General features: G+C 39.0%; 1 long non-coding RNA gene across 1 annotated transcript in view; it reads right to left on the bottom strand.

The window, feature by feature from the left end:
• LOC110131054 (uncharacterized) overlaps window positions 1–21,295 on the bottom strand; it is a 35,788-nt gene that overhangs the window by 3,216 nt on the left and 11,277 nt on the right. The window contains exons 3-6 of the long non-coding RNA XR_011491479.1: window positions 10,300–11,392; window positions 7,413–7,900; window positions 6,270–6,374; window positions 4,374–4,452 (exon numbers count right to left, since the gene is read on the bottom strand). This is a non-coding gene — a long non-coding RNA (uncharacterized lncRNA). The remainder of the gene's footprint in view (window positions 1–4,373; window positions 4,453–6,269; window positions 6,375–7,412; window positions 7,901–10,299; window positions 11,393–21,295) is intronic.

Here is a 21,295-nt window from a genome sequence, read left to right as displayed (position 1 = left end):
TTGCCAGTAAGTATAATAATGATACTGGTAATCACTGCTATTTCTTGAGCTTTGCTATATTAAAGGCACTTTGAGGGGTGGTGAATTAAACTGTACATGATACCATTTAGTTTCTAAAAAGAAATATATTACATATGTATATATGCATATATATTATTTATTATGCTATAGGTAATATTTTTCACTGCATTTCACAGATGGACAAGCTAAGACTTAAGGAGGTTTAGCATCTGCTAGTAAGCAGCTGACGCGCTCTTTGGACAGAAGTCTGACTAATTCCATAACCCATGGGTTCCACTGTCAGCTACTACTTAACTTTAGGGAGTTTACTTTTACCAGTGGTCTCTCCTGCAACCTACAGGCCTTTCCTAAGAAAGAGGAATAAAGCAACTCTTTTGCCCAAGTCCAAAGATAGGTCAAAACCCAAAGTCTCCTTTAAATTGTAAAATTCCAGGATATCCAACGTGGCTTTGCAACTCATCCAAGACTGTATTTATTACTCTTGTTGTAGGCCACCCTCTCTCCCTTCAGACTATACTACAAAGCTATAGTAATCAAGACAATATGGTCCTGGCTTAAAAACAGAAATATAGACCAATGGAACAGGATAGGAAACCCACAGATAAACCCACACCTGTGTCACCAAATCTGTGACAAAGGAGACATGATTATACAATGGAGAAAACACAGCCTCTTCAATAAGTGATGCTGGGAAAACTGGACAGCTACATGTCAAAGAATGAAATTAGAACATTCTCTAACAGTATACACAAAAATAAACTCAAAATGGATTAAAGACTTGAATGTAAGGCTAGACACTATAAAACTCTTAGAGGAAAACATAGGCAGAACATTATGACATAAATCTCAGAAAGATCTTTTCTGACCTACCCCCTAGAGTAACGAAAATAAAAACAAAAATAAATGGGACCTAATTAAACTTCAAAGCTTTTGCACAGCAAAGGAAATCATAAACAAGATGAAAAGATAACCATCAGAATGGGAGAAAATATTTGTAAACAAAGCAACTGACAAAGGATTAATCTCCAAATATACAAACAGCTCATGCAGCTTAATATCAAAAAACCCAAACAACTCTATCAAAAAAACAAACAACTCAATCAAAAAATGGGCAGAAGACTTAAATAGGCATTTCACCAGAGAAGACATATAGATGGCCAACAAATGCATGAAAGGATGCGCAACATCACTCATTATTAGAGAAATGCAAATCAAAACGACAATGAGGTATCACCTCACAGTGGTTAGAACAGCCATCATTAAAAAGATCTACAAACAATAAATGCTGGAGAGGGTGTGGAGAAAAGGGAACCCTTTTGTACTGCTGGTGGGAATGTAAATTGATACAGCCACTATGGAGAATAGTATGGCGTTTCCTTTAAAAACTAAAAATAGGGATTCCCTGATGGTTCAGTGGTTAAGAATCTGCCTTGCAATGCAAGGGACACCAGTTCACTCCCTGGTCTGGGAAGATTCCACATGTCTCGAAGCAACTAAGCCCAACTGCAGCAACTACTGAACCTCAGACGCCTGGAGCCTGTGCTCCACAACAAAAGAAGCGACCACAGTGAGAAACTGTACACTGCAACCAAGAGTAGCCTCCGCCTGCCACAGCTAGAGAAAGCCCAAGTGCAGCAACAACGACCCACCACAGCCAAAAAATTCAAAAAATAAATATTTTTTAAAAACCAACTAAGAACAGAACTACCATATGACCCAACAATCCCATTCCTGAGCATATACCTACTGAAAACTGTAATTCAAAAAGACACATGCACCCCAATGTTCATTGTAGCACCATTTACAAGAGCCAGGATAAGGAAGCAACCTATGTGTCCATTAACAGAGGAATGGATAAAGAAGATGTGGAATAAGTATATAAGTGGAATATAACTCGGCCATAAAAAGAAATGAAATTGGGTCATTTGTAGAGATGTGGATGGACCTAGGGACTGTCATACTGCGTAAAGTCAGTCAGAAGGAGAAAAACAAGTATCATATATTCATGCATATATGTGGAATCTAGAAAAACGGTACAGATGATCTTATTTGCAAAGCAGAAACAGACACAGATGTAGAAAACAAATGTATGGACACCAAGTGGGACGGGATGAATTGGGCAACTGGGATTGACGTACACACACTACTGATACTATGTATAAAACAGATGACAGATGGGAATCTGCTGTACCACTTGAGGAACCCCACTCAGTGCTCTGTGGTGACCTAACTGGGAAGGAAATCCAAAAAGGGGGATATATGTATAGGTATAGCTGATTCCCTTTTTTGTGCAATAGAAACTAACACAATATTGTAAAGCAAGTATACTCTAAAAAAAAAATTAATTTAAAAAAATCACACAAAAAATAAATACAGGCCACAGAGACTAAGTGCCTCATGAAATATGGGATGGCAGGAGGAGCCTTTGGTTTTCTAATGGGGAAGTGGAGGATGCCAGTAATGACGTCCCATGTTTCCGTGAGCATGTATTATTGGTCTTGCATTCATAGAGTTGAATCCATAAATTTATAGAAAATTATACTTATTTTCTTCATCTCAGAAATCAGAAGTTTCCAAGTAGGAAAGCAAGTTGACTTTCCTGTAATTTTCTTAGCTCATTTCAGTTCAGGAGCCTTTTACTATCTGAAGTTTTCTAAGTGTAGCTCAGAGGCAAAGGAATCTTCCATTTTAAATAGCATGAAACATCTGGGAGTTACTTCTTGTATGTGAAATTAACAGTTCATGGAATTCCATGAACTGTAGAGTTTGTCCTAAATTCACAGTAGAATGAAAGTCCTTTTCCCTGACGGAAAACTTCCAGTGGTGTGCTGAGATTGGTTTTGCTCAAGACTGCATTTTGCACATTGATTTAATTAGGTGATTCTCATTCTACGTTACTTGAAGATGATGTCTCTATGGGATGAAGTGAATTTTTTTTTTAAACAGAGATATGATGCAGGAGGAATTAGTTATTAGCTAATTTCAGAGACTGCTGATCCAGTCATTAGACTGCCAGGCTGAAGGGATCTGAGATTGGGAGACTTTTCAAGAGCACTCTTTTGATGGTAATAATTGAACAATGTTCCATATGAGTTCTTCCTTATATTACAAGTTCACCTTTTAGAATTCAAGACATCTGGTAAACATGAAATTCTCTCTCAAAAACTTTCTGCAATATATATTCTTTTAAACATTTTGTGTGGAAAGTTTATTTCACTAAAACCTGGCAAGCCCTAGCATGCAACTCCAACATATGAGACTGTTCCCTTTTGTTCTAAACATAGCACTGTCCTCTGGATGGGGGCCAACTTTCACAGAAAAGACCTGATTGATCCCGTCTCTCATTATAAACCTTTAATGATATGGAAGACCCAAACACAATGCAAAATAAGAACAGACTGAATCTTAACTGCATTTGAAAACAGGCTGAATTCATATTAGTTTTCTGAACACTTTAACCCACACTAAGCTTACTGTCAATAAAAGCCTCTCTGATTTAAAATAAATATTATTATACCTGCTGCTGCTAAGGTCATATCTTTCCATATTTGTGCAACTGCTTCTTACATTTATCCTTAGTTAATTTCTTATTAGTGTATTTTGGTTCACCTTAGTACACATCGGTATTTTTTACTTTCGATTTTTGTCAACAGTGTCATCTGGAAATTTGGGGTATGTAACTTTATCCAAGTCATTAACAATAAACAATGAAGCAAATAAATATTAACTGGCTAGCACCAAGGACAGAGTCAATATATAGTTAAAGCAGTTAGTTAGATTCTGTTACCATGTGTATCTTTACATAGACCCAACTTCAGTATTAATGTACACTTTTCTAACAAAAGACTAATTCACATACCAGACGGCTAATGGATTGATTTGTAACAGAAGATTTAACTGCTGTGACTAATGTTATCATCATGTCCATAGCTGAAATTCTTCTTCTTATTATCAAGATATCTGGGACTTCTTACTCAATAATCAGAAAAGAATGTTTTGCAAATGATCTTGCAAAGCAAAATCAAATTTAATATACTTAAGAATTATTTCATCTTTTTGTATTCATTCATATAGATTAACAAGAAATCCGATTTACCAATTGGTTGTGATTCAAATGTCAATTTGGGATTGTTTTGGCTAGAATTTGTAAGATATTTTCCCTAGTTATGATATTACCAAGGTGGTTAAATTCCCAGTTATTTCAACAAAAGCCTGTTTGAACTGTAATGTAGATAAAACAATGTACTTTTAGCAAAAACAGGAAATGGTACCTGTCTTAAAACTAATAATTAAATCAAACACACAGAATGAATGAAAAATGCTTCATAAAATATTCACAAAAATTCTCCTACCTTCAGTTTCTCTTGTGGTAAGCTGGTCCCAGTCTGCTTTCAACACCTTCCTTCCATCCTCATGGCACAATGGGTATATCTGTAAAGTGGAATTTATTATGCTGCACTTTAGTATCAACTTATTTTTGCTCTCTTCTTTACTAGAAGAATCTTTTGTAAACTCTGACTTGCTAGTGGAGATTTTGAGATGTTTTTAAAGAAATTTTGGGAGGATTTAATTATCAGCATGATGCACGCAAAAACGCCAACAGAAGGCCAGTTCAGTGATCCATTATTGGTAAGAACATTTATAGGAAAAGAGGATAGTTGTCTAACCGTTGCTGAACTACAGAAAATAATGTTTCATAGCAATCGCTGAGTGAGAGTCAGCTGACTGGTTTCTCAGAATAAGTCTTAAACCCTTTTAGTCCCAAATTGCTTATGCATTTTATCAGGAGTGCCAATTTCTTCCCAGAGGAAGCGTTGGAATAATAAAACAAAATAGGGTTCTGTTCCATACCAAGTTTGGACAATTTTTTTTTTTAACAGATATAATGTGGTCTTGAATATATAAACAACTCTGGTTTTTAAAAAATATGTGGTTTGGTTCAGTCTTACTAATGAACCCAAATTTAGCTCTCCACATTTAGAGGTCATAGGTGTGTATATATGAGAATATTACAGAGAGACTTTGTGTGTGTGCGGAGGCTTCACACTCTCTATGGAATCAAGGTCAGGAAGACTGTGCCCTCAGCACTGTGATGATTTATGACAAAGCAGGTGTTACGCAGCATGTTGAAACAAAATAGAATAAATGCAAGTGTTCACAACATTACATTTCAAGCCAGTAAGGACTAGTTCAAAAATATGAAAACCTGCAAAATATTAAAACTGCGGGGAAATCAATTTTGCCTTATGAAAACAAGATATCAGTGTATCCTGAACAGCAGATGAAGATGATTAGTAAGAAGAGTTATCCAATATGCGTGCATGCTTGGTCACTCAGTCGTGTCCAACTCTTTTTCAGCCCCGTGGACTGTAGTCCGCCAGACTCCTCTGTCCACGGAATCCTCCAGGCAAGAATACTGGAGTGGGTTGCCATTCCCATCTCCGGGGGATCTTCCTGACCCAGGGATCAAACCTGCATCACTTGCATTGGCAGGCAGGTTCTTTACCTCTGAAGCAACCAGGGAAGCCTAATGCCAGCATTATAAATAGGCTCTATGTTATATTTTAAAATTCTTCACTGGAGTGGTAACATTTCTACTTAAACAGAAAAGTTAAAAGCCAAAGATGTTCTTCCATGAGTTAATTATTAAGCACCTCTCGGTAGATATTTATGATTCTTGGATGATGGAATCAGATTTTGTCTAATAACTACTTGAGATGATGAAATCCAGTAGAAATAATTTATTATATTAATTAAGAGATACTGTAGAGACAGGTTTAATAGTAGTAGGAATCAGACAGTATTATTAAGGTTGGGGTGGATATATAAAATAATGCTTTTCATGACTAAAATTTATCTTGATTCACTTTCTTAAAATAACTCTTAATGTATTTCATTTCCCTGATACTTTTATTACAATTCTCTATGAATATCACTTAGCCTAGGTAGGATATTTCATTAATTAAGTATAAATTGTATTATGTCAAGACAGGAAATAATAAAGTTATGTGTGAGTGTTAACATATCTGAGAGTAAAAGAAAAATTAATCTAACCAAGATGCCAATCACAAAAATAAATTACATGAGTTGAAGAAAAATGTGAATGTCAAATAAAAAAGAGGAATAGCATTCTAAATCTAGCAAGGTGAATGGGTAGAGTTGAGTTCCAGATAAAGAAATATTTAAACTCATAACTATTACTAGGCTTAATTTCAAGCTGACAAATTTCAATTTAGATTTCTTCCTACCCTGAGCTACAGCAATATGTCTCCATTTATTGATGAATACTGTCAAGAATGACAATGGAAGACGAATTAAACCATCAGGACACTCCTCCTAGGATAGAATGCCATCTGTATGAGGGAACAGAAAACAAATTAAGTGTAAAATTAATGTGTATCACCAGCATCCTCAAAACACCGACTCATCATCAGGCTGAAGTAAGCCTTTGTTATATATTCTTCAGCTTTCAGTTGTCAGTAAGCATGGGGTCTTTGAACAAAAACAAACGTCTTCCCAGAAAGGCTATGGTAAGTAATGATAAATTGTCAAAAGACACATTCAAGAAAAGCAAAAATTAAATAGGGCTCTTTTTATTTAATTTTTTCATTCAATTTTAAATTATAATTTATTTAAAAAACTTTTTTTTTTCAAAATTTCCCTTTAATTAGTAAGAGGAAATTAATAGGCTTATTTTAGAAAAAAAAAAAAAGAGAAACAGAAAGCAGAAAAGAAGCCTGTGAAATGTTTACTAAAGAAAAGCACACTGTTATTCTATACCTCTCCAAACTTTCATTCTTTCTTTAAGCTAACTATGCCTATACTGAATATACATTCAAAATGTATATTAAATTCTGTATCTGATATGTTTGTATACACATATATTGTCTTCTGTACTTTTATTCACTTAGTGTAATATAAGCATGCTTGCATGTTACAACACCCTGTTGATAAAGATAATTCTTAACGCATTCACGGTATTCTGACTAGTGTATACAATATCTCCAGATATAAAAAACATTTTAACTTGATGCATATAAATAGCTATCCAAAGACTGTAACAACTTGCACCATTATGTCACCATCATAATATGAGACTGCTTATTTCATTTTTCTTCCTAACATTAGTCTATTTATGTACTGTTTGCTCCATTTCTTAGATCTCTTTATCAGTTCCTATCCAAGTACTCCACAGTTTAAATAATAAAGCTTTAGAGTGTATTTTGATATTGAACAGCCAAATGTCTCCTAAAATTCCTCCTTTTTCATCAGTCTATAAAAAGTTTATTAGGCCTTCCCCCATATTCATGTTGCAATTATTTTTAAAAGCAATACAAATAATCTTACAATTCTGATTATGTCTTATTGCCTCAAGCCCTTCAATGACTTACCTTTTGTCTACTGTGGTGGTGATCAAGTAGGGGCTATCCCATCCCCCAGGGAACATCTGGCACTATCTGGAGGCATTTGGTTGTTGCAGCTGGAGGGGTGGGGTGCTTTCTCCTGGCATCTGGTGGTTAAAGGTCAGGGACTCTGCTGAACATTCTTCATTGCACTGTAGAGGATGACCTTCCCCAACAGCAAAGAATTTCCCCCAATTTCCAAAATGTCAACAGTGTGGAGGTTCAGAAACCTTTATAAATGGAGATAAGTTGAAAATTCCATTGCTTGGCACATCAGTCTCTCTTTCATCTAAGTTAATAGTCTTCAAACTGAGGTATGTATACTGATGGTCAGATTCCAGATTCTCAACATGATCTTCTGGAGAAGGCACCCAAGTTCAAAATAATTCTTCAACATTAGAAGGAGGGAGAGGACGGGGAGGAAGAGGCATATTTTTCATCCATCTCAAATTTTACTATGTTGCAATGCCCCTAGGCTAAAAGGAGAAAACAGAGTAGCAAGCCTACTTAAACCAAGACAGTGCATAAATCCACACAGCTGCATCCATGTGACTTCAGCCTTTTTTTAAAATGGAATATACTAGTGTATTTAATAAATGCTAAGCCAACCCACTCCAGTACTCTTGCCTGGAATATCCCATGGGCAGAGGAGCCTGGTAGGCTGAAGTCCATGGGGTCGCTAAGAGTCGGACATGACTGAGCGACTTCACTTTCACTTTTCACTTTCATGCATCGGAGAAGGAAATGGCAACCCACTCCAGTGTTCTTGCCTGGAGAATCCCAGGGACAGCGAAGCCTGGTGAGCTGCTGTCTGTGGAATCACACAGAGTCGGACAAGACTGAAGCGATTTAGCAGCAGCAGTAGCAAGCTTATCTCTATGCGTAATTTTTTTCTAGATATTTCACAGGTTTATGATTCCATTTGAACTTAACTGGTTTTGTAAAAAAAAAAAATCCGTTGGGCATATTTTAATTGGATTACATTGATTTTATGGATTAATTTAGGGAATAAAGCTAGTGCAGGTGATGGAATTCCAGTTGAGTTATTTCAAATCCTGAAAGATGATGCTGTGAAAGTGCTGCACTCAACATGCCAGCAAATTTGGAAAACTCAGCAGTGGCCACAGGACTGGTAAAGGTCCGGTTTCATTCCAATCCCAAAGAAAGGCAATGCCAAAGAATGCTCAAACTACCACACAATTGCACTCATCTCACATGCTAGTAAAGTAATGCTCAAAATCCTCCAAGCCAGGCTTCAGCAATACATGAACCATGAACTTCCAGATGTTCAAGCAGGTTTTAGAAAAGGCAGAGAGGAGCCAGAGATCAAATTGTCAACATCTGCTGGATCATCGATAAAGCAAGAGAGTTCCAGAAAAACAACTATTTCTGCTTTATTGACTACACCAAAGCCTTTGACTGTGTGGATCACAATAAACTGTGGAAAATTCTGAAAGAGATGGGAATACCAGACCACCTGACCTGCCTCTGGAGAAACCTGTATGCAGGTCAGGAAGCAATAGTTAGAACTGGACATAGAACAACAGACTGGTTCCAAATAGGAAAAGGAGTATGTCAAGGCTGTATATTGTCACCCAGCTTATTTAACTTATATGCAGAGTACATCATGAGAAACGCTGGGCTGGAAGAAGCACAAGCTGGAATCAAGATTGCTGGGAGAAATATCAATAACCTCAGATATACAGATGACACCACCCTTATGGCAGAAAGTTAAGATGAACTAAAAAGGCTCTTGATGAAAGTGAAAGAGTGAAAAAGTTGGCTTAAAGCTCAACATTCAGAAAACTAAGATCATGGTATCTGGTCCCATCACTTCATGGCAAATAGATGGGGAAACAGTGGAAACAGTGGCTGACTTTATTTTTGGGGGCTCCAAAATCACTGCAGATGGTGACTGCAGCCCTGAAATTAAAAGACGCTTACTCCTTGGAAGGAAAGTTATGACCAACCTAGATAGCATATTATAAAGCAGAGACATTACTTTGTCAACAAAGGTCCATCTAGTCAAGACTGGTTTTTCCAGTAGTCATGTATGGACTACTAGTGAGAGATGGACTATAAAGAAAGTTGAGTGCCAAAGAAGAGATGCTTTTAAATTGTGGTGTTGGAGAAGACTCTTGAGAGTCCCATGGACTGCAAGAAGATCCAACCAGTCCATCCTAAAGGAGATCAGTCCTGGGTGTTCATTGGAAGGACTGATGTTGAAGCTAAAACTCCAATACTATGGCCCCCTGATGCAAAGAGCCGACTCATTGGAAAAGACCCTGATGCTGGGAAAGATAGAGGGCAGGAGGAGAAGGGGACGACAGAGGATGAGATGGTTGGATGGCATCACCAACTCAATGGACATGGGTTTGACTCTGGGACTTGGTAATGGACAGGGAGGCCTGGCATACTGCGGTTCATGGGGTCGGAAAGAGTCGGACACGACTGAGTGACTGAACTGAAGGGAATGCTGATAGACATGTTATTTGTCTTATTTATATCCCTTAGTGGACTTCCCTGGCGGTTAAGATAGTGAAGACTCTGCCCGCAATATAGGAGACCCAGGTTTGATCCCTGGGTTGGGAAGAACCCCTGGAGAAGGGAATGGCAACCCACTCCAATATTCTTGCCTTGAGAATTCCATGGACAGAGAAGCTTGGTGGGCTACAGTTCATGGGGTCACAAAGTAAGACATCACTGAGTGACTAACACTACTATATCCCATAGTAAAGTATTATAGTTTTCTCCCCATTTCTTGTTAAGTTACTTGAATAAGATCTTTTCTACCTTGTTACTTTAAAATAACTAATATCTGAACATGCAGTTGGCCTGACGTAGACATCCCGCCCTGTGACTCTTGATTACTCACACTTATCTGCCTGGTGGACTGGTTGGGTCTCACTCATCTGTATATTCTCAGCACTGGGTAGGGTGCGTTACACATTGCAGGTGGGCCACAAATGTCTACTGAATGAAGAAATGATAGAGGCATTTATAGGCAGGACATCTGAGTTTTAGTACTATGTATTCCACATAGAGCCCTCTCCTTCCCCCCCTTTTTTAAAATAAGTATTCAGATTATTTTATTATTATTATGGGGAAATAGATGTATAGATTAAAGCAATTCCTGCCATTGTTTGTATTTTCTCCTATAACAATGATAAACACTACTTGAGCAGTTACATGCTTGGCACTGTGCTAAGAGTTTTGCCCATATTTACCCAATTCAATTTTTCCCCCCTAAAGGTTACTGTTAATCACTTAAATAATAGACTTTAGGACTTCCCTGGTGGTCCAGTGGTTAAGACTCCATGCTTCCACCGCAGGCTACATGGATTCAATCTCCTGGTCGCTTGCGAAGAGCCCATGTGCCACACAGTGCTGCCAAAAAAAAAAATACAGTTAAAGAAACAGACTTTAGTTTAGAGAAGTTTTAGGTTCACAGCAAATGGAGTGAAAAGTACAGAGAGTTGCCCTATACCCTGTCCCCACCCCACTATGCATGCACATGTACACACACACCTCCACACATGCACTTTCCCTCACAATCACTGTCAGACACCAGGGTAGGACGTTTGTTACAACTGATGGACCTACAATAACATCATTATACACACACACGCACACTGACATTTTCATTACTAGCTTTTTTATTTTGAAGGACTGTATCATGTGTCTTGTCTTTCTCATTATAAAATGCAAATACGTTTTCTGAAGGCAAAGAATAGGATCTAGTTCTCTTAGTCCCACAAACTCTAAACCTGCTATGGGCAAGACCTGGTGTGAGGCTTTTCTAGAACTATCCCAGGAAGGGGGTGGCGGGGCGCTGGTTGTACTTGAACACTGGGTGGGTAGCAGGCAACTGGGAATACCAGGCTCCCAAAAGACATTCTTAAAACCAAACAGAAGAGTTGACTCCCATCAGAAGAGAAGAACAATCCAAAGACTGGCCTTTTCTTCTCCTAAAAGGACAAAATGAAGAAAAGAAAAAATAATCATTAAATCACTGAGGCAATTAGTGCTTTATTGAGAAAATACTGGTGGTCATGTTCCATTCAAAGGTGATATACTGGACAGAAACTGCGTTTCTAGAAATCTGTCCTAAGGAATGAAGTAGAGTTGGGTGCCAAAACATGCAAATAATACAAACATCTGTAGCATGCTTACAATGTGCTATGTAGTTCATGGCATCAGTGAGGCTGGTGATGTAATCCATATTTTATGAGGGAAACTTAGGCTCAAAGTAGGAAATTGACCCAAGTCACCAATCTATGAAGTAAAGTCTAGATCAACTCAGAATCTCTCTGATGACCTTGACTTTTGGGTTCAGCCTGTGTGTGTGTGTGTGGTGTGTGTCTGTCCTTGTGTGTGTTTCAAAGTATTTCCGTCCTAAGCAACAACGTCAGGGAAGTCACGGTTTTGATGTCAGTTATATTTCCCCAAAACCAGTCTGAATACATTCTATCTACAATCTTCAGAGAGGCTGGCTCTCTCTTTTATGTTAAGGTCACCAGCACGCTGGTTGAAAGGCTAACACCCTACGGCCTGAAGGCAGGACTGTAAGTGTAGAGTCCAACAAATCTCAGGGTCTCTCATGGATGGAGGGATTAGTGACCCAAAGGACTCTTAACCTCAAATAGTTTAATGACAGTACTGGATTCCTGGGCTTATCCTATTCCTGGCATCCAAGAGCAGTGTATCTTTTAAATTCTTATCAATCACTTATAGGAAACATCACTCATTACACCACTGTAAGGATTAATGCTGAAGTTAAAGCTCCAATACTTTAACTACCTGATAAGAAGAGCCAACTCACTGGAAAAGACCCTGATGTTGGGAAAGATTGAGGGCAGGACAAGAAGGGGGCGACAGAGGATGACATGGTTGGATAGCATCACTGACTCAATGGACATGAGTTTGAGCAAACTCCGAGAGATAGGGGACAGGGAAGCCTGGTGTGCTGCAGTCCATGGGTCACAGAGAGTCAGATACAACTTAGCAACTGAACAATAAAAATGCTAATTAAGGGGATGACAGAGGATGAGATGGCTGGATGGCATCACCAACTCGATGGACATGAGTTTGAGTAAACTCTGGGAGTTGGTGATGGACAGGGAGGCCTGGTGTGCTGTGATTCATGGGGTCGCAAAGAGTCAGACATGACTGAACTAACTGAACATATCCTCTGGTGTAGATGTCAATGAGAATACTTTACCAAATAATCTACTCTGAAAATGCTGAATCTTTTTAGGACATCTCAAGTGCCATTTAATTGTCCCTAGGAGGTGGCAAGCCAGGCTTCAACAGTACATGAACCAAGAACTTCCAGATGTACAAGCTGGATTCAGAAAAGGCAAAGGAACTAGAGTTCAAATTGCCAACATCCATTGTATCACAGAAAGAGCAAAGGAATTCCAGAAAAAACATCTACTTCTGCTTCATTTACTATGCTAAAGCCTTTGACCGTGTGCATCACAACAAACTGTGGAAAATTCTTCAAGAGATGGGAATACCAGATTATCTTACCTGCCTCCTGAGAAACCTGTGTGCAGGTCAAGAAGCAACAGTTAGAACTGGATATAGAACAACAGACTGGTTCAAAACTGGGGGAAAGGAGTACATCAAGGCTGTTTATTGTCATCCCGCTTATTTAACTTCAGAGAGTTGGACACGACTGAGTGACTGAACAAGAACAAAGGATGTGGCTTAGGGATAATTTGCATTATGCTCCCAAGTACAAGCCTACACACACACACACACACACACACACACACACTCTCTCTCACCACAAAATTCTTATATTGATGTAACTTAAAGTCAATTATCACACAGGCCATAGAACAGCCTCAGCAAAAAGACAACACTAGTATTTTCACTCCAGTGTTACTTACAATAATTAAAAAAAAATAAAGTTGAGTAAGAATGGCTTGGTTCAAAAAGGAAATCCTGACACATTCTTGGATTTCTCAATGGCAACACTGATATTTTGGGCTGCAGAATTCTGTTTGGGGAGACTGTCTTATGCTTTGAAGGTGTTTAGCAGCAGCCCAGCTTCTAACTCACTCGATGCCAGTAGTACTCCACGTCTCCCAGTTGTGCCAATCAAAAAGGACACTGTAAAATGTCTACTGGGGGCAAAACTGCACCTGGTGAGAATTACTGGTTTACAGGATGGGATACCACATGCTCAGCTGTGTCTAACTCTTTGTGACCCCATGGAATGTAACCTGCCAGGCTCCTCTGTCCAGGGATTGCTTAGGCAAGACTACTGGAGTGGGGTTGCATTTCCAACTCCAGGGGATTTTTCTGACCCAGGGATCAAACCTGCATCTCCTGCATTGGCAGGTGGATTCTTTACCACTGACCCACTTGGAATACCATACTATGAAGCCATTAATAATAGCTTGTAAAGAATTTTAATGACCCTGGAAAATGTTCAAAATATGAAAAAATCAGGATTAAACAAAATAAGTATGGCCCCAATTTATAAAATATAAAATGGATATATGCACTAAAATGTAACTACAGCTAATCTTTTTTCATGTGCTCATTCTGTACCAAAGATCAAGTTTTCACATGTATTATCTATTTAATTTCTGAATAACCTTATGAGGTTGGTACCATGATGAACCTCATTTGACAAATAAAGAAACTGAAGCTCAGAGAGGTTAAGAAACTTTGAAAGGTAATATCAAAATATTAACATGTTTGAATAGTAAAATTTGGGTGCTGTTTATTTATCTATTTATTTTTTCCAAGCTGTCCTCAATAAATATTTATTACCTTGTATCAGAATACTTAAAAGACATTGTGGAATCACAAACCTTCCTTTTAGAGAACAAAATGCATTTCCTGAGTGCTTTCTTACTTTTCATGTAATACCTATCATCTTAGTCTTCTTCCTATGACTTGACTTTTTAAAAAATTTCTTTTTTCATTGAGGTATAATTGACATAAGACATTATACTTCAGATATACAACATAATGACTTGGTATTTGTATATATCAGAAAATGATCACCACATTCAGTCTAGTTACAATTTTTTTCCTGTGATGAGAAATTTTGCCTAAATCTACAATGGACTATTACTCAATCGTAAGAAAGAATGGAATTCTGCCATTTGCAAACAATGTGGATGAACCTGGAGGGTATTAGGCTTAGTGAAATAAGTCAGACAAAGAAAGACAGATACACTATGTTATCACTTATATGTGGAATTTAAAAAATAAAACGAATATAACAAAACAGAAACAGATTCACAGATATAGAGGACAAACTAGTATTATCAGTAAGGAGAGGGATAAGATAGGGATAGAGGATCAGGGATGTAAACTACTATGCATAAAATAAACAAGCAGCAAGGGAAGGACTGATGCTGAAGCTGAAACTCCAGTACTTTGGCCACCTAATGTGAAGAACCAATCATTGGGAAAGACCCTGAAGTTGGGAAAGTAAGGTGGGAGGAGAAAGGGACAACAGAGGATGAGATGGTTGGATGGCATCACCGACGCCATGGACAGGAGTTTGAGTAGGCTCCAGGAGTTGGTGATGGACAGGGAAGCCTGGCGTGCTGCAGTCCATGGGGTGGCAAAGAGTCGGTCACGACTGAGTGACTGAAATAAACTGAAATAAGCAGCAAGGACATATTGTACAGCACACAGAAATAAAACCATTATCTTAAAATAACTTTAAATAGAGTACAATCTATAAAAATGTTGAATCACTGATATGCACCTGAAAGTAATATATCCACTGTACTTCAATTAAAAAAAGATCTGCTCTCTTAGCAACTTTCAAATATGCAATACAGTATTATTACTATAGTCATCATACTGTACCTTGACTTCTTTTTTAATAACATTTTCTTTCTAATTATTTGATCACTTAAACCTGTAATGAAGAATCTTCCCCATTATTCTAGCCCAGGTGAATATTTAGTGCTTCAGTTTAAAGCCCTGAAATCACTGAAATAAAACTTTGATGAAAACTTTCTAGAAAAATAAGGTACCCAGATACCTTGAAACAATTTTTTTCTAGCTTAAAATTAACTAGAAAACTCAAAAAAATCCCTGTTGAGATCTTTTGAAATATATCAGCCAATATTCCTCTCCTTGGTGAAGAATGTTCATAGGCAGAACAGATAAAAATAGCTTTAGTATGCTTTGAGGATGGTGAGTCCTTGAGCCTGTGGAAGCTTAGGTTTTTGATATCCCAAGATCAGGACACAATACTGACGTTTAGGAAAGTAAGATTTCTGACCACTGGAAGATAATTTTTTCTTTTTTTTGCCACTCCACTCGACTTGTGGAATCTCAGTTCCCACAACAGGGATCAAAACCAGACCCTTGGCAGTCAAAGTGCAGAGTCCTAACCACTGGACCTCCAGGGAATTCCCGGGGAGATACTTTTATGTTGCTACTTGCCTGTTTGAAGATTATTCAAAGTGGCAAACAAAATCAAAATCACAATGAGGTACCACCTCACACTGGTCAGAGTGGCTATCATTAAAAAGTCTACAAATAGCAAATGCTAGAGAGGGTGTGGAGAAAAGGGAACCTTCCTACACTGTTGGTGGGAATGTACATTGGTGCAGCCACTATGGAGAACAGTATGGTGGTGCCTCAAAAAACTAAAAATAGAGCTGCCATGTGATCCAGAAATCCCACTCCTGGCATATGTCAGGGCAAAAGTATAGTTCAAAAAGATACATGCACCCTATGTTCATGGGCTTCCCTGGTGGCTCAAATCGTAAAGAATCCGTCTGCAATGCAGGAGACCTGGGTTCGATCCCTGGGTTGGGAAGATCCCCTGGAGAAGGGGAAGAATACTGGCTACCCACTCCAGTATTCTGGCCTGGAGAATTCCGTGGACAGAGGAGCCTGGCAGGTTACAGTCCATGGGGTCACACAGAGTTGGACACGACTGAGCAACTTTCACTACATTCACAGCAGCACTATTGACAATAGCCCAGACATGCAAACAACCTGCATATCCACTGACAGATGAATGGATAAAGAAGATGTGAGATACACAGACACATACACACTCACACACACACACTAGAGAATAGTTCTCAGCCACAACAAGAATGAAATAATGCCATTTGCAACTAAATGGATGGAACTAGAGACCATCACATGATGTGAAGTAAAACAGAAAGAGAAAGACATCGTAGGATATCATTTACCTGTGGAATCTAAAATATGACACAAATGAATCTATCCATGAAACAGAAACAGACTCACTGATATAGCTGCGGATGCCAAGGGGGACAGGGGTGGGGAAGTGTTGGAGTAGGAGTTTGGGCTTAGCAGATGCAAACTATTATACACAGAATGAATAAACAACATGGTCCCATTGTATAGCACCAGGAACTATATTCAGTCCTGTAACAAACCATAATGGAAAATAATATGAAAAAAAAACATATAACTGAATCACTCTGCTGAACACCAGAAATTATTGCAAATCAACTACACTTCAATAAAAAAAAAAAAAAAGGCAAACACAGTTGGTTTCTGATCACTAATGAAAGCATTTTTTGTATGTTGGTTATTTATGTTACCCTCTTGGCTTGGTAAAAAGAAGTCTTCATGACTGGCTCTGCTGACTCATCTGCCCTTGACTTCACAATTTTTCTAAGTTCTTGACCCTCATTCCGTCTGCATTAGTTTCCCCCTCTCTATATGTTCCTACAACTCAGTGAGCTCCCATCAGAGGTTTCTCATAGAATTATCGGTGGAAACCTAAAAAATCTTCATAAGTTGCCTCTTTCTGGAAGGAGATGTGGTTTTAGTGATGAATAGGTGTCACTATTGAGTAGTAAAATCACCAAAGCTCATGCTATTTTTCATGTATTTCTTGACTAAAAAAATGACGATATGATATTTGACTCTAAGCTTCAAAGTCAAATTCCAACTTATGGAACATTCAGTCCCACTTTCCAGTCCCCATTCCAATAACACATTCACCAGGAAGGTATTTCTCAACAATAAACATCAAACAAATACACAGTTTTCACATGTGTATTGGGTCTTCATCTAACATTCTCTTTATCCAGGTCCTCTTTCTTTGGAGTCAGTTGGTAAGAAAACAAAAGTTAGGTATACAATTTTAACCAAAGGTACTTTAAAACAGGCCACCACAGACAGAAGAGCTAGACTCAATACTACCCATGTCACTTTAATATATTTGAGCAACTTAGAATTGATTAGGTATTCTCAGGTTGGTTTCTGCCTCTAAAACAAAACTTTTATCACAGCCAGCAAAGTTATAAGGAGTTTACAATACTGAGAGCCTCGGACCATCTTTGTCCATCACGTGGTCCCTTCTTTCCTACCCCTCATCCCCTCTTTCTGGCTAGATGCTGAACTCTGGAGCCATCTTGGTATATGTGATGGGAATGAGAAGGTAATTTGGGAATAGAGAGAGGAGAATTAGTTTAGCATACCCATGTGTACTGAAATGTATATTCTATAGAGATTTAAAAAATCAAATCAAAATGCTCAAGTGTGTGTACTAGCCATTCACTGGAAATTATCTGTTAAAAGATGTTAGGTTAAAAATTAGCAAAGTGAATAATTGTTCAATCTATTAATATAGTCAACTGGCATGCACATATTAATGCATTTTGCTAGTAAAACAATTTAACAATTCAAAACCTAAACTATTATTAATGTCATGTATATTTTCTTTTACAACGTTAGTTTATCTAATGATTATTCTGCCTGCTTTTATATCACTCTTCACAAAACACCTCTAGTGAATGATATCACAGGTGGAAGTTAGTTATTCAGTAGAACTCAGGCTGGAAGCAATAGGCTTGGAACATTAAGAGCTTTGCAGCTAGAATTCCTGGTTCAAGTTCCAGCTTCGACCCCTGTCATATTTATAACGCAAGTTACTTAGTGATCTTAAGCTTTAGTTTTCATTTCCCTAAAAGGAACACACAGTCGAAGGCTTTGGCGGTGGAAAATTCTTAAAGATGGGAATACCAGACCACCTGACCTGCCTCTTGAGAAACCTGTATGCAGGTCAGGAAGCAACAGTTAGAACTGGACATGGAACAACAGACTGGTTCCAAATAGGAAAAGGAGTACATCAAGGCTGTATATTGTCACCCTGCTTATTTAACTTATATGCAGACCCGGGTTCGTTCCCTGGGGCGGAAGATCCCCTGGAGAAGGAAATGGCAACCCACTCCAGTACTCTTGCCTAGAAAATTCCATGGATGGAGAAGCCTGGTGGGCTACCGTCCATGGGGTCGCAAAGAGTCAAACATGACTGAGCGATTTCACTTCACTTAGAGTACATCATGAGAAACGCTGGGCTGGAAGAAGCACAGGCTGGAATCAAGATTGTCGGGAGAAATATCAATAATCTCAGATATGCAGATGACACCACCCTTATGGCAGAAAGTGAAGATGAACTAAAAAGCCTCTTGATGAAAGTGAAAGAGGAGAGTGAAAAAGCTGGCTTAAAGCTCAACATTCAGAAAACTAAGATCATGGCATCTGGTCCCATCACTTCATGGGAAATAGATGAGGAGACAGTGGAAATAGTGTCAGACTTTATTTTGGGGGGCTCCAAAATCACTGCAGATGGTGATTGCAGCCATGAAATTAAAAGACACTTACTCCTTGGAAGGAAAGTTATGACCAACCTAGATAGCATATTAAAAAGCAGAGACATTACTTTGCCAATAAAGGCCCGTCTGGTCAAGGTTGTGGTTTTTCCAGTGGTCACGTATGGATGCGAGAGTTGGAATGTGAAGAAAGCTGACCGCCGAAGAACTGATACTTTTGAACTGTGGTGTTGGAGAAGACTCTTGAGAGTCCCTTGGACTGCAAGGAGATCCAACCAATCCAACCTAAAGGAGATCAGTCCCGCGTGTTCATTGGAAGGACTGATGCTGAAGCAGAAACTCCAATACTTTGGCCACCTCATGAGAAGAACTGACTCATTGGAAAAGACCCTGATGCTGGGAGGGATTGGGGGCAGGAGGAGAAGGGGACGACAGAGGATGAGATGGCTGGATAGCATCACTGACTCGATGGGCATGAGTTTGAGTAAACTCCGGGAGTTGGTGATGGACAGGGAGGCCTGGGGTGCTGTGATTCATGGGGTCGCAAAGAGTTGGACACGACTGAGCGACTGAACTGAACTGAAAAGGAACATAATTGTCTGCCTTATAAGGGTTATTGAGAGATTAAATGATATATAATGTATATGAAGATTTCGGCACAGTGCCTGACATACAGCAGAAATTTAATACATGACAATGATACTGCTGAAAAAGGAGCAGCAGGAAGGAGAGCTGGGGCCAGGAGGATTTGGATAATGGTGGTACCATTAAGAAAAATTGGAAACCCAGAGAGAGGACTTGGCTGATCCAGAATGAGGTTGATAAAAGCATATGATAGTAATGATCTGGTATGTGAAGTGGTAAAAGTAAGTTTTTAGGAAATAGCATGTTAAGTGTCGAACACGCCTGTTAGCCTGGGGAGAGGCTGCAATGTCTTTTTATGGACAGCAGGGGGCCCCCAGGCACTGGAAACAGCAAGCAAGGCTCCTTTTTTTTTTTTTTTTTTTTTTTGTACTTTGCTCAGTTTTCTTACTGCTGGCAAAAGCTAAGACCTAGCCTCATTTGGGGTCATGGTTTAAAAGACAAGGATTAGAGAAGTGCAGAGCAAGCCATGGGGCACCAAGGATAGCGAGTGACCACCAGAAGCTAGAAGCAGCAATCTTTCCTTAGATTCTGGAGGGATCCCAGCAGGGCTGACACTTTGATTTGGGGCTTCTGGCCTCTAGAACTGTGGGAGGATAAATCACAGTCTGTGGTGATCTGGCAATCATAGGAAACTCACACACCTTCCTTTGTAGGAGAAGACCTGCATGCTGTGTGACACCTCCAAGGTCACAGAGTCAACAGGTAGCCAATCTCGCATTCCATCTTGCCTTTTAACTGTTCTTTAAGAATTTTATTTTTCTTAAAGAGATGGGAATACCAGACCACCTTACTTGTCTCCTGAGAAACCTGTATGTAGGTCAAGAAGCAACAGAATCAAACATGGACCAACCAACTGGTTCAAAACTAGGAAAGGAGTATGTCAAGGCTGTATACTGTCACTATGCTTATTTAACTTATATGCAGAGTACATCATGTGAAATGCCAGGCTGGATGAATCACAAGCTGGAATCAAGACTGCTGGGAAAAATATTAATATCAATCATCTCAGATAGACAGATGATACCACTCAAATGGCAGAAAGTGAGGAGGAACCACAGAGCCTCTTGATAAAGGTGAAAGAGAAGAGTGAAAAACCTGGCTTGATATTCAACATTAAAAAGTCTAAGATTATGGCATCTCGTTCCATCACTTCATGGCAAACAGAAGGGGAAAAAGTGGAAGCAGTGACAGATTTTCTTTTCTTGGGCTCCAAAATCACTGCAGATGGTGGCTGCAGCCATGAAATTAAAAGACGCTTGCTCCATGAAAGGAATGCTAGGACAAACGTAGACAGCATATTCAAAAGTGAAGACATCACTTTGCTGACAAAGGTCCAAATAGTCAAAGCTAGTTTTTCCAGTAATTGTATGGATGTGAGAGTTGGACCATAAAGAAGGCTGGGAGCTGAAGAATTGATGCTTTGGTACTGTTATGCTGGTGAAGATTCTTGAGAATCCCTTGGATTGCAAGGAAATCAAACCAGTCAATCTTAGAGGAAATCAACCCTGAATAGTCATTGGAAGGACTACTGCTGAAGCTCTAATACTTTGGTCACCTGATGCAAAGAGCCAACTTACTGGAAAAGACCCTCATGCTGGGGAAGACTGACAGCGAAGGGAGAAGGGGCGGCAAAGA

Source organism: Odocoileus virginianus, chromosome 15 (assembly GCF_023699985.2).
Source record: "Odocoileus virginianus isolate 20LAN1187 ecotype Illinois chromosome 15, Ovbor_1.2, whole genome shotgun sequence".
NCBI lineage: Eukaryota > Metazoa > Chordata > Mammalia > Artiodactyla > Cervidae > Odocoileus > Odocoileus virginianus.
Note: the sequence above shows the minus strand (reverse complement) of the source record. Positions and strands in the feature narration are given on the sequence as shown.